This window comes from Marmota marmota, unplaced genomic scaffold (assembly GCF_001458135.2).
Source record: "Marmota marmota marmota unplaced genomic scaffold, marMar, whole genome shotgun sequence".
Taxonomy (NCBI): domain Eukaryota; kingdom Metazoa; phylum Chordata; class Mammalia; order Rodentia; family Sciuridae; genus Marmota; species Marmota marmota.
The window spans coordinates 743,441-757,630 of NW_026000144.1; the positions used below are offsets into that span (position 1 = coordinate 743,441).

General features: G+C 33.5%; 1 long non-coding RNA gene across 1 annotated transcript in view; it reads left to right on the forward strand.

Moving 5' to 3' along the window:
- The window catches only part of LOC125611453, a 38,477-nt gene extending 38,006 nt beyond the window's left edge, over positions 1-471 (forward strand). The window contains exon 3 of the long non-coding RNA XR_007341632.1: positions 181-471. This is a non-coding gene — a long non-coding RNA (uncharacterized LOC125611453). The remainder of the gene's footprint in view (positions 1-180) is intronic.
- The last annotated feature ends 13,719 nt before the right edge of the window (positions 472-14,190 follow it).

Sequence of the window (14,190 nt, forward strand, 5' to 3'; positions counted from 1 at the left end):
TATATATATATATATATATATATATATATATATATATATATATATATATTCATATGTATGAGTGTGCATATATATATATAGATAGATAGATACATATAGATATAGTATATATATCATTGCTAGTACTATGCTTCATCACTGGGGTAATACTAATTTTTATTACTGTTAATACCTAAACAGATACAATTCATCAACTCCACATTTTACTCCTCAATGAAACAAAGAAATGAAAGAAGTTTTGAGAGATGTTAAAGCCCATTGAAGAGGATATGGCATAGGGTCTCCCAGAATGGATTGGAAAAAGAGTATTTCAACCTCATTTTTAAGTTACTTTTGGTTTGAAATCTAAAGGAGGAAATATATTTATAATGACTTTTACTTCATATTATTTCGGGCATATATGCTTTTCATAATAAAGGTAAGAAAAAGAAACTCTAATTTCATTACCACCTTAATGGCCCTTGACTTTAATTTTACACATTTACTAATCGATAGCATAGATATTTATTTTCAGTCATAAACTTGATATGTTTATTTGGTTATCTAATGGGGTATTCAATAATACAAAAAATTATAAGTTTAAAATGCTTTAATTCATATTATTTTAGTACTATTATGTTTTGAAGGGGAAGATAATCCTCAAAATGGATTTTAAAAGAGAAACTTTTCATTATCTTTACTATAAAACAGCCTTGATGAATAAAGGCAGAGATGTTTAATAGATAGTATGTGACAGTACTGAGCACTCAGCCTAGGTTAGATACTTAATAAATGTTAAATAAATATGACAAATTGATTTTCATTCCTCAAGAAGAGTTAGGTTAATAGAAGCCACAGGGACAGCGAGTTAAGGCAAACCATTTAATGATTTTGCATTAGAGACTACTGCCTAGGAGCAAATCTGAGCTGCAGGTCAATTTCCAGCACAATGTCACCTTTCAGCTGCCTTTCTAAACTCCAGCAAGAACTCTCTTTGCAGATCTTCAGTTTCACTTGTGTACTGGCGCCCTCTAGTGCTGGTGTAAGGCCTAAACGAGGAGGCGGCTTCTGTGTGATTGTGAGATGAACTAGTCAGTCTACTTGGAGAATGTAAGTGCTGGGCTCTCCTCTTGTCCTCCCTGCAAACACTTTTCTTTCCCCAAATGAATACCTTCACTGAATTTTATTTTCCCATCCAGTCATTAGCCAAATACTTAGTGAACAAAAAAAGTTGGTCAGAAACTGAAAGATGTTGGAAATACAAAAATCAAAGTTATAGAAATTACTATGAAATATGTATAAACATAGATTATCTAAAGATAAACTCCATCACCTGTCTTTCGCATTTTTTTCTTCCTTATAAGGCATTGTTCTTAAGTTATTGCACTTCCAAGATCTGAAGCATTTTTTTGGTAATAAATTAATGTTGAGTAGATGGGTGAATGAACGTATGCATGCATGATAGAAATTGTTTTAGGAAAAGCAGTCTTTAACTCTCAGCATCAAAAGAAAAGCTGTTTTCTCTATCCATGCAGATTATATGACCAAGATAAAAGATTTACGTATATAAATAGAAACATGGGATTTTTCAGTTCACTTTTTAAATTATGGTCTTTTATACCTTATGTGAATATTCAGTCATTATGGTTTGAATATATTTTCATACATAATTTATAGTTTGTGTGATGTGAAGTCTTTCAAAGATTATATCATCTAATATATTTTATTATCTGTTATCTGTTTAAACCAATGAAATTACTAAATTGTCCTCCCTACAGAGGTCTTTTCTCACATGGAGGGTGGGGTACGCCTAATGCAAGGAGGTACTTAGTGATTTATAGAACAAATTTTGCAACTGTGTGTAGCTGTTGAAGACTAAGACTGTAGTAGCAATAATTGTTAGTTTAAGGAAAGCCAGAATAAAGGAAAACATTAATGAAACCACAAGGGACCTCTCAATTCTAGCTTCAGAATGTTTCCTATCTCTGAATGACCTTGGGAAAGTAACATAGTCTCTGCTGTATTCATCTTTATTTTCTGACGGGAATAATAGTTTAAATTACAAAAGTACAGGTTATTATATAATGGCTATGGCTATAGAATAAATTTAGAAGTAATTTTGTATTTGAATTCCTGCTACCATAAAAAATCAACAATGCTTAATTTAAAAAAATATATATTAATTTTCACGGTTGCCCTGTCATTTTGCACCTCATGTCCAATCAAATTAACTTCAATAGCGTACAAAGCTTTGCAGTCACAGAATTTTTCTCTGTGAATTTAGCCTGTACTGTTATTATAAAATATTCTGAGGTAGATATAAATTTTCTTAATATCTTTATTTCCCAGTATCTAGCATGTTACCTGACAACAAAATAAGTGCTTAATATTTTAGACAATTGGAAACAAATATGTAAAATCTATTGGAAATGGGTCCTATTTGAAAATATGACTATGTAATATTTTACCATATTTTATTTCAATAACTTATAATATATAAAAATTGTTACTATTTATATATGTTTAAAATATAATTCACTTTCTAAAAATTGGCTTTACCTTTTTAGAGTACTACAAAATTAAATAGGAGGTGCAGATTTCCCATACATATGCACAGTCTTCCTACCCCTCCACATTAATAGGTTCCCTTATCAAAAACTCAACCCAAACTAGTACATTTGTTACAATTGAACTTACACTGGCACATCATTAGACCTCATCTATTTATATTCATAGTTTATGATAGAATTTTTTTTTTGATGGAACCCAAGGGTGTTTAACCACTGAGCCATATCCTGGGCCCTTTTGGTATATTTTATTTTGAGACAGGGTCTCCCTAAGTTGCTCAGGGGCTCACTAATTTGATAAGACTAGCTTTCAACTTGCAATCCTATTGCCTTAGCCTCCAGAGTCACAGGGACTTCAGGCATACGCCACCACACCTGGCACAATATATTTGGTTTATTCTTGATGTTATACAGTTTTATGGGTTTGACAAATGCATAAATATTCACCCATTATAGGATATATAGAATAATTTCACCACTCTAAAAATCCCTCTCTACTAACTTCTGGTAACAGGGTTACCTTTTCCAAAATGTTATATGTTTGGAATCATTCAGTTCATATCCTTTCCAGATTGGGTTCTTTAACCTAACAATATGCATTTTAAGGGTCCTCCATGCCTTTCCTTCCTGATAGCTAATTTATTTTTAGTGTTGAGCAATATTCCATTGTCTGTATTACCAATTTCACCCATCCATTTGCTTAACAAAGGATATTTTGAATACTTCCAAGTTTCGGTTATGAAAAAATGTCATGAACATATATGTGCATACTTTGCTGTGGACATGTTTTCGACTCATTGAGGTAAATACCAAGTAGTATCATTGCTGAATTATATGGAAAGAGTGTTTAGTCTTGAAAGAAACTGCCAAACTCTGCACCACTTTAAGTTTTTGCTTGTAGACATCCAGTTGTTGAAGAGCCATGTGTCATAATAGTACACTTTTCTCATTAAACACTCTTGGTACCCTTGTCAAATATCAATTGTCCAGCTGGGTGTGGTGGTGCACGCCTGTAATACCAGTGGCTCTGAAGCCTAAGGCAGGAGAATTGGGAGTTCAAAGCAACTTAGTGTGACGCTAAGCAATTTAGCAAGACTCTGTCTCTACATAAAATATAAAAACATGGTTGGAAATGTGGCTTAGTGACTAAGTGCACCTGGATTCAACCCCCCAGTACCCAAAGAAAAAAAAGAAAAAGAAAAAAACATCAATTAGCCATAAATGTTCTCTGTTAGGGTCTGTAAACAAGTCAAGATGGTGCCTGGCATTTTGCCAGAGGGAGTGGTTTGTGAAGTAAGGCCATCGAGCCATTAAGTGTGGAGATTCCTTATTGGTTGACTGCTGTATCTAGTTTATGTTAATTAAGATAAGCTGTGTGGAATGTATATATACCCATCCTGTCCTACAATAAACGGCTCCCACTCCTGCTGTATCAATGAACACAAGTTGTTCGTCACCTCCCGGTTATTTTGCTGCAGCCAGACTGTGGCGGTTCTCCAAATTCGTTCTTCTTTTGTAAATTTGTTTTGGTAATTCTAAATACCTCAAAATTGCATTTAAATTTTTAGGTAAACTTGTAAAATTCTTGAAGAAAAAAAGACAAATGGAATTTTGAATTTACTTTTCAAGGAATTATTTTGAATCTTAAGAAAAATTTGGAGTCTTTCCATTTTAATGGTTTTAAGTCTTCCAATCCACAATCATCAGATGACTTTTAATTTATTCAGATATTTAAAAAAATTTAAATCATGGAGTTTTGTTAATTTTATCCTTAAGTATTTTATTAATTTTGATGATTTTGTGGATTGAATTATGTAAAAGTTCATTTCCAGAATATTCACTGCTAGTTGTATTGCTTTAGATATGGGATGTCCTTCAAAACCTTACGTATGAGATAATACAAGAATTTTCAGAGGTGAAATGATTCTATTATGAGAGGTGTAACCTAATCAGTCAGTTAATCCAATGATGAATTAACTGGGTGGTAATTATTGGCAGATAGGATGTGAATGGAAATATAAACCCAAGTGTGACTTTGGTGTTTATATTTTGTTCCTGGTAAGCAGAGTTCTCTCTGGACATCCTGGCTGCCCTTTCCTGAGTTGTTTTCCTTTGCCACAGCTTTCTGTCATGATGCTCTGCCTCATTTGGGGGCCAGAGCTATGGAATCAGTGACCATGGACAAATAAAATCAGGAGCCAAAATAAAATTTTCCCTCCATACATTGTTCTTATCAGATCTTTCAGTCACAACAACAAAAACCAAAAACAGAACAAAAGCTAACTAAAAAACTAGTGTATAGAAATTCACTTAGGTTTTGTATGTCAATATTGCATCCTGCAAACTTGTTGAATTTTTAAAATACTCCTAATGGTCTTTTAGTGGACTACTTAGGGTATTTTACATGCAAGATCCTGTCAGCTAGGAATAAGATAGACACATTTTATGCTTTTCACACCTAATATCCTGACTAGAATTTCAGTTCAATACGGGGTAAAAATAGTAATAGTTGATATTTTTGTTTTCTTTATAATACTGGGAGGAAAACAAGTTTTCATCATTAACTATGATATTAACTGTGTTTTTTTCTGGATGTCCTATATTAAGTTAGGGGGGTTTAGTTCATTTGTTGGTGGCAGACTACTTTTATTTCTTTTTGTTTGTTTTTAATTATAGATATGTTTTAATAATAATATGTGCTTTTCTGTGTCAATCCAGGTGATTATGTGGTTTGATGTTTTAGCCTATCCATATGAATTAATTAAACTAATCAGTTTTTAAATGTTCAACCAACCTTGCATTTTGAGATAAAAACCTAGTTGCTTGTGAATATAATAGTTTTATTATATTTCTTGATTTATTTTGTTAATATTTGTTGAAGATTTTTGCATCTACAGTCATAAGAGATATTGGTCTATAGTTTTCCTAACTTGCATGACTTTAAATATGGTATTGGTATTTATGTCTTGCTGATTGCGTGGGATGAACTGGGAAATGTTCTGTCATTTTCTATATTTTGGAAGAGTTGGTGAATAATTCATATTTATTCTCTTAAAATTTGCCACAGAATTTATATTTCCAGGCTCTTCTCTGGTAATATTTTAACTACTAATTTAATCTGTTTATTTTTATAGTTCTAACACAGTTTGTTTATTCTTGAGAAATGAAATAATAATAATAGACTCTTTCAAAGAATATGTACCATTTATCTAATTTGTGACATGAAGTTTTTCATATTATTTAACTTAAATATTTTTATTTCAGTAATGCTGGTAGTTATATCCCCCTCCTTGATTCATGCTTTTAGTAATTTGAGTCCTCTGTCTCTCCCTTCCTCTCTCTCATGTGTTTGTATGTTTTTGGTTAGTTTAGCTAAAGCTTAATCACTTTTATTGATATTTCAAGAAACTAACTTTGTGTCATTGATTATATGTATTATTTTCTAGTCTCTATATTTTTATTTTGACTCTAGTCTTTATTTTCCTTCTTTCTGCTTACTCTAGGTTTAGTTCATGCTTTTTTTTTTTTTGGCTTCTTAAGGTTAATGATAGGACTATGATTTGAGGCCTTCTAATTTAATGTATTGTTTTTAGGTATATATGTAGCAGAATTGTGTTTATGGGAACCCTGTAATTCTGGGTATGCTTGTTTCATTTTTCATTTATCTAAGTATTTTCAATTTTTCTCTTATGATTTCTGTTGTGATGCACTGGTCACTTAATTGTTTAAATTTCTACACATTTGTAAATTTTGATAAATTCCTTTTTACATATATAATATTATTCTACTATGGGATAATCATGCATCATATAATTCAATTGTTTTAAATTTGTTGAGGGCCCTCCGGTTTTCTCAGAATTACTGTTAACTTGGTATTGTTTTTACAAAGTTATACTTTCAAACTATTTTTAACCAAAATGAAGGTTTCTTATGTAGACTACATATAGTGGTTTTTTAAAATATCATTGATTTATTGTTTTGTTTCAATTTGAAATTTAGATGCTGGGAATCAAATTCAGGGCCTTGTGCTAATCCAACTTTCTACCACTAGGCTACATCTAGCCTTCTTATTGCTCTGTTTTATGTAAATGAAGACACGAATTGGTGTGAGTATACTATGTATACAACCAGAGATATGAAAACTTGAGCTCTCTATATGAAATAAGAATTGTAATGCATTCTTCTATTATATATAAATAAAAATAAATTAATAATTTAAAAAAGAGAATTGGAGAGAAATGGGAATCAACATATACAGGCAATTTTAAAATTTGTTACAAAGAAGAAGGTGAGAATTTGGATATTATTTGAACAATAATGGAATAGATGGAGAATTAATTATTTTTAGAAATTGTCCACAATCCAAAGTGTTTCAATGGTGATATATTGTGGTACAGAGATTGTATTAATTAATTTATACATATAGTGTTTTAATATGTTCAAAAATAACCAAAACAATTCTTAGCAAAAGGGGAAATGTTAAAGGCATCACATTAACCAATTTAAAATTATAGTACAATATTATATTAATAAAAACAGCATGGCACTTGCATAAAAACAGCCATGTAGACCAATGGAATAGAAGTAATAGAGTCAAAACCACTCATATACAGTCATCTGATCCTTGACAAAGGTGCAAAAACATATATTAGAGCAAAGATTGTTTTTTAATAAATGGTGCTAGGAAAATTGGATATCCATGTGTACAAGAAAGAAACTAGATCCCTCTCATCCTGTGAAAAATTCAAATAAAAATGGATTGAAGACCAAGGAATTAGACCAGAAACTTCACAACTGCTAAAAGAAAGTGGAGGGTCAGCACTCCAACATTTAACCATAGACAACAAATTTCTCAATAGGATTTATAAAGTTCAGAAAATAGTACCAAAGATCCATAAATGATTGGCATCAAATTAAATAGCTTCTGACAGCAAAGGAAACAAGAGCATGAAAAGGAGAATCAGCATGGGGATTCCTCAAAAGACTAAGAATGGAACCACCTTATGTGCCAGTTTTTCATTCCTTGAGCCAAAATCAGCATATTATAATGGTAAAGCCACAACAGTGATTATAGCAGCACAACTCACAAAAGCCAAATTATGGAACCATACTGGGTGTCCACCAACAGATGAATGAATAAAGAAAATGTGTTATATACATACCTTGGAGTTTTACTGAACCATGAGTAACAAGTATATGTCATTTGCAGGAAAATGGATGGAAATGGAGAATAGCATCTTATGAGAAATAAGCCAAAATCAGATAGTCAGGGGTCTTATTTTTCTCTCATATGCAGAACTTAGAGTAAAGGGAGGGGGGATTCCATATAAATTTATATGGATTCCATATAAATAGCAAGGACACCAGTAAAGTAAAGGAAGGGAATGGGGTGAGGGACTAAGGAAGGCAAGGGGGAGATACTGGGGAATGAATTTGGCCAAATTATGTTATGTGCATGCACAAGTATATTACAATGAATCACACTATTATATATAATTGTAATGCACCAATGATTTGTTTTAAGAGAATATTATTAGTATGTCTAGCATAGCAAGTTTGCTAGCAATTAATTTTCTCTGGGTTTTAGGGAGTGGTAGTGGTTGTTGTGTCCATTTCATCTTCATTTTTTAAAAATGCCATAGATTTTTTTTAAAAAACTTGCCTTTTCCACTGGCCTTCTATTATAACTCTCATCAATGATTCATGTTAGAGTCATATGTAGGCCTATTTATAATAAATTAATTGCTGCTTCTCATGTGTTTTTTGTTTTCAGATTTCCACTTTTTAAAAAATCTCTCTTTGCTTTCTACATTCAATTTTGTCTTGGGAACAAGATATTAAAAGCTGAGAGACCACAAAAGGTAGCGTCTTATTTGTGCTTTTTCACATTCAGTTCATAGACATTGCTCTGAGCCAAATTGTGTAGATCTTTAGCTTCCAGATACTTGACACAAGCTAATATCATGTCTTGTATCTTTTGCCAATATTTGGTAAAGCTTGGGATAAATATGATATATCTCATAAGAATTGGATTGATAATTTGAGGCTTGCGATTATAAATGGTGTTTTACTAAATTTTATGATTTTAAATTTGTTTGTTCTTTCTTGTATATTGAAAATCACAAGGCAGCAGGGTGCAGCTCTAAGGGGAAATGCTTGCTTAGGATGTGTAAGATCCTGGGTTTGATCCTCAGCATCAAAAACAAAAAAACAAAAGCAAAAATTCTTGGTTGCTAGAAAGAGTAAGAAATTATTAACTGCTTTGTCCTAATATATGATGACATACGGTGTGCATTATATTTATATGTATTTATAGGTATATATTTACACATATTCACATATATATGTGAATGCTATATGTAAACTTTATACATACATTTTCAGGATCACTGTAGAAATAGTGATCCTTCATCCCCCTTCTCTCCTACCCTTCTCAGTCTCTAATAATCACTATTCTACATTCAGATCATTTTTTTAAACTTACACATGAGAATAAACATACAGTGTTTTCTTTTGTGAATACACAGTGAGGTGGCTATAGTTCATGATAACCTGTTGTATATTTTATGAAGATCTAGAAAAGAAGAAATCAAAGGTTTCAAACATGAAGAATTGATAAGGAGAGAGCTATGCTAATTGCTTAAAACATATTAAAGCATTTATGTAGTTCCTTTTTTATTTCTAGTATATATCTCATTGGACATGCACAACTTTGTTTTCAAACCACTTGAAATAATTCCTCTTTCTACAGTTCAGCCATTAAGGACCCAAAGTTCTCTTCCTCTTTAAAAAACTTTTATTTTATTTTTGGGATCACATATTTTTTGGTTTAACTTATTTTTATAATTATATAGACCATTTACAAATTTCAAGGTCAAACCTACATAGTGAAGTACTTTCAGAGACCCCCCACTCCCATAAATCCATCTCCCATTCTGCCCCACCTATCTGGTTCTAGTGCCATACCGTATCAAAAAGTATATACAGTAAGTGTGCATATCACTTAGAAAAATTTCCTCGAAATAATAGCCATAGAGATATATACATCTATGCACCTGGGCGAGTGAAGTTCCCTGAAATGTAACTGATGTGGCAAAAAAAAAAATAAAACATGGGGTACTGCAGTAACTGCTACACAGGACAAGCCATTACCAACCAGTATGCAGAAAATCAGTATGACATGATGGATATCACGACAATATTGCTATCTCAAATGGACCCAGGTGCCTAGATGCCGTTCTTCCCCAGAGAAATTTCTCTTATCAAGTAGATAAGGTATGGCAGTGACACATTGATTCCATGAGATGCTATCATTATCTGAGGGGAGCTTTCCAAAAAGTGTTGTTGGGCATGTTGGCAGCAAGAGTTTCTTGCATTTGCCATGGTGGAATCTATGGCTATAGGTAGCATTAACTATAACTCTAGGACCCATCAAATGGGCAGCAGCTGGATGGATAAATAGGTCTATATTGAGTCCAGACCCTGACCATGGCTTTGCCTTTGTGCCAAATTATACCCATACCCACTTTGCATAAGCTTGTGTTATGCCACCTTTTGCCATGCTAATAATCAATGATACTGATGGCATAAATATCATTCATACAGAGATCCCTGGTATAGTCAATATATCCTGCTGGCTCACAAATTGTCTAACCACTACTATGAAAGCTAAATGTATATTTATCCTCAGAGTGGCCCCAGCAATCTGGCTTCCAGTGAACCTGTCCAAAGAGTGGAGGAGTCCATGGGACATGGAGATGAAGAATCTTCTGAATGAGATCCCACACCAGACAAGGTGTGCAATTAGCCTCATCATCACTGGAATTATTGTCCTGGTAGCTGCCATCGCCACCACAGCCACTGCAGCTGCTTCACTCACTCAGAGTATCCAGACCGCTCAGACTGTAAGCAATTTGTCTTTGCCTTTCAAAATTACTTAAATAAACTGTCCCTAGCCACTATTTTAGTTATTCAGCAAGAACTAGACCTCTACCAGGAACAACTAGATATTCTGTTTATGTTGCAAAGGCTCACTTGTGATTCTGAACTTCATAATATTTGTGTCACCCAATATGCTGAATCTGACAATGTAACCTTATACTTCTCTGATTTTTCTCAGTATATTAAGGGCGCTTGGGATGCTAACTATGTTATGACTATGCATAACCTTAGTAAGACAATTGTCAAAATCAACAAGACAAAGGAGTCTATCTTGACAACCTCTTCTTTTTTCCAGGGATTGACTGAACATTGGAAAAACCTGATAGCCGAATTAACTAATTCTTATGATGCTATAACCCTGGCCTTACTGTTCATAATAGTGATAATTTTTTGTGTTATGAGATGCTTATGCAACCATGTAAAGCCACCAAACAAAAAACAGCAATGCTGCCTGAAGTTCTTGCAACACAGTCAGAGTGAGGAGATGTGGGGACAAGTGCATGGAGTACTGCATTTCCTGTCCGTGTAAGGGCGTCTGAGTGCCAGGCCACTCCCTTATGCTAGGCGTATGAGCAGCAGGCCACTTATCCCATAGGCACAGCCCTGGGCATGAGGCCATGAGTTGCAGTCCCTGTGCTTGCTCCAGAGACCACTCCTCAATTGGTCGCTGCAAGAGCAGTTAGCAGAAACTGCATTGGTGGCTGCCTGTAATCTGCCTACCTACTGCCTGAGTATATACATCGTAACTGCACAATAAAATCAGACCTGCTTCCTGCTTGGTCTCTGGAGGTCTTGATTAGCAACTCTGCAGCCACACTCTCCTCTATCCTGTTCCTGTTCCATGGACCTCCTCACTGGGTGAGAGAGAGCCCATGCATGGAGATATATATATATATATATATATATATATATATATATATATATACCTGTGATGTTGTCATTACATTGAGATACTAAACTTATCTATCACCTCCAAAAATGTCAGCATATTCTTTCATGTGTGCCTTCTTGCCTTTTGTTTGCTTTGTTGTTGTTTGGTTAGAACACTTAACAGGAGATCTATTCTCAACATATTGTGTTAGACACCTTCCTATCATTATAATGAATGCCTGATATAATCAACATAAAGAAGAAATGTTTATTTCAGCTCAAATGTTAGAGATTTTAGTTGATTTCTTTGGATAAGGCAATCCATTATGGTGGGAATGTGTAGAGAAGCAAAACCACTTACCTAATAGGAGAGAACCAAAACAGAGGAATAGGAAGAGAGGAAGGGGCTGGGGTCCCATAATGGCCCCAAGTACTTGAAGAACTCTCAGTAAGCCCCACCTCCTGAAGGGTCCATCACCTTCCAACACTGGGGACAAAAGCTTTAACACCATGGATCTTTTGGAAACATTTCAGATCTACTTTAACCTAAGTGGATATTTCATATTTTAAATTGAACAATACTGTATTGTGAACTGCAGATTATACAGCATATCTTGCTAGATTGACTTCATTTTATATAACTGAAACTTTCTGCCCCTTAAGAAATAATTCCTTACTCTCCATTCCTTCATTTCCTGAAAACCACCATTTTATTCTCTGCTTCTATTAGTTGTATTTTTAAACAAGAAAACAATTCTCCAATCTTGTCAATTGTTTAAAAAATAATTCCACTTAATCTTCTAACCCTGCTTCATTTCCTGTCCATATATAGTCTAGTTCTTGAATTATAATTGCTTTTGAGCATTTGGTGAAATAGCAGACTAGGCACATAGATATAAGTATGTATTTCTTTCTTCACTGGCTTTTCCCTTGTGTTAATTGGTCTTTCATCTATCTTTATTATCAGTTATAAGAAATCAAACTTACAACTAATAATAAAGTGCTAAATGCTATCAGCATGAATGACTATTTGAAGTTTCATGCATTCTGTTTGGGTTTAGATATGAGGTATCCCCCAAAGCTAATTGTGTAAAAATGTTCAGAAGTGAAATTATTAGATTCTAAGAGTTTTAACCTATTAGTCAATTAATCCACTGACACTGATTAACTGAGTGGTTGGTAGGTTATGGCTGGAGGAAGTGGGCCACTTGTTGCATGACTTTGAAATTATTTTTTTTTTCCTGGTGAGTGGAGCTCTCTCTGTTTCCTGGCTGTTATAAAATGAGCAGCTTTCATCTGCCATGCTTTTCCACCCACCATGATGTTCTGCCTCATCTGGGGCCCAGAGTTATGAAGTTATGAGTTATGAAGTTGGCCAGTTATGGACGGAACCTCGCCGCAATTCTGAGCCAAAGTAAATTTCCCTCTCCTAGTTGTTCTTGTTAAGTATATTGATCACAGAAACAAAAGGCTGGCTGAAACACAATTTATTTCCTTTTAATAATTCCACAATTTATTCTTCTTTCATCAACGTTATATATAAACATGATTAAATTGAAAATTGTCTTAACTCTCACAGTTTTCTAACAAAATTCTACATAAAGTTTCTTATTTTTCCTCTCATTTGTTCAAAACACATTCATATTTCAAAATAAATCCATCAGTACCTATCCATTCTATAAGAGAGGTAATTAATTCCTTCAAGAAATTTCCTTCTAAGCCATCAGAAATTTATGCCCTAATAACTGTGAGTCAAAGAAGAAATAGGGAAAGGGAATGAGTTACTGTTACTCTTAATTACTAAACAGTTAATCAAATTAACTTGCTAATCATTAATGAACAAGAAAAATAAAAGCTAACATATAGAATTAGGTAAAACTGGAACTTAAACTGAGCCAATAGTTTATACATTAAAACAGTTCACCATACCAGTACTTTTCCAGTTTTCTTGGTAACAACATGGTACTCTAATGTAACTTGCCCATACTTCATTACATGATAGTATTTGCCAAGATTACTTAGTTATTTAAATTAGCATATACTGCCTGGCAAAACATTTAAAGGTGGGACTTATCTGGAAATTAGGTTTTACCTGTTAGTATGTCGTGAAGTCACCCTCTATTAATGTGAGGAATGGGCTTGTCTGTGTGTTCCTATTTATTTACACTGTATCCTAGATGCTGTTTTCCTCTACTTCTGTACTCTATTTGCCTATACTCATTGCATTTATAGACTACATTTACCTTCTTGCATTTACAGATTACATTTACCTAGGTAGAAAATTAAACTTAAACCAAGGTAATAAAGCAGTTTTGATATAATTTTTTCATATTCTACAGAATTTGAGTTTTAGGATGTGCCCATGAATGTGTCATTAACATCTTATTTACTTTTTATTAGTTGGAAGATAAAGTTTTTTACCTGTCAATGATTTGGTCACTTTTTATATTTATAATTCTAATTTTCATTTCATAATCTAAGCATTATAATTTTAATATATAATCTTGGTCATTTATCAGTTTTTATTCTTTATAGGTACCATCGTCTGAATGTTTGTGTTCCCACAAAATTCATTAGTTAAAATTTAACCACTACTGTGATAATATCTGGAGGTGATAACATTGGGAGGCAATTATGTCATAAGAGTGGAGCCCTTATGAACAGGATTGTACCTTTACAAAAGAAGTCTTTGTGAGCTGCTTTGACCCTTCAACCATGAGGACACAGCAAGAAGATAACAACTCTGAAACAAAAAGGGAGCCCTTACCAGACATTGAATCTGAATGCCTGGATCTTGGACTTATAGCCTCTACAACTATAAGAAATAAAAGTA